Genomic DNA, 1,129 nt, shown 5'->3' with positions numbered 1-1,129 from the left:
TCCTGCAGAACTTCCTACATCTCAAGTTGACACACTGTATCAACCAACAGAAGGAAATAAATTAGGCACAGAAGTACACATACATATATTCTCTTATAAGTGGATGCTTTAAAAAGTAGATTGAAATACGTGAAAGTGATTACCATATGTTGAAAAAAGAAGATAACATGAGGCGAGATAGTGCAAAATTGAATTGCAGGTAGGAAAAGCATAGCTGGACAGAAGTAATAATTCTAGGATCCCATAGCACAAATGCATGATGCAAAGCACCACTGCTGATGACCTGGCCTAGCCCCTAAACTCCTAAAATGAGTTACAGTGAAGGATTTATTAAACAGAAATAAATGATATGGTGTTGGGGAATCCAGGAATGTTAGAACTCTACGTGTAGAAACCATGAGTTTTCCTGATCACAGTATTTATTGAGTTTCTAAATATTTGGGTGTGTGTACCAGGGAGGGTTGGATGGGGTTGAAAATCCATGTAAAAAGCTAGTAAAACTTGCTAATTAAGAGAGAGTTTGATCACTAAGGTTGACAGTTTTATTGACCTGGAATGGGAAGTGTCAGCAGCCCATGTCCTCAGCTGTCTCGGGTATGGCATTAGCTCCTCTTCAGAGCACTGTGAGTATGAGCTTTCTAAAATGACCAGAGGCCTCTGTGATCTGTAACCTAACCCAGTACAGTTCAGTCACCCACCATTCCTCATGTTTGGATTTGTAATTGGAGCTGTTAAAACATTATGACTAAAAGTTGGGTAGGTCTAGGCATTGTCAGGTTCAGTAGTCCTTATAGCTAAGAACAGAAATAAAAGACACAAAGTTATTAACATTTCAGTCCATTGTAGAATCCAAAATTGGCTGGCTGGCAGCTGACTTCACCATGGTTTTGAGGATCATCTCCCTGCATGGTGTATGTTCTGGGATGGCACCCACAGTGATGTTTCATGACCTCTTAATACACAAGCTTGAACTTGTCTCCATGTTATTAACTATACAGGGCCGTTCTTCTTTCAAGTTTGGACAACTGTTTGTAGGATTTGTCCTCTAGGGATGTTCATGATTGTTTTTCTAATGAAGTTTTGGTGGAGTGAAGTTTTATCAAGAGGATTCGAATTTTTTAAGTATCAA

Source organism: Octodon degus, unplaced genomic scaffold, assembly GCF_000260255.1.
Source record: "Octodon degus isolate 3935 unplaced genomic scaffold, OctDeg1.0 scaffold00252, whole genome shotgun sequence".
NCBI classification, from domain to species: Eukaryota; Metazoa; Chordata; class Mammalia; order Rodentia; family Octodontidae; genus Octodon; species Octodon degus.
Note: the sequence above shows the minus strand (reverse complement) of the source record.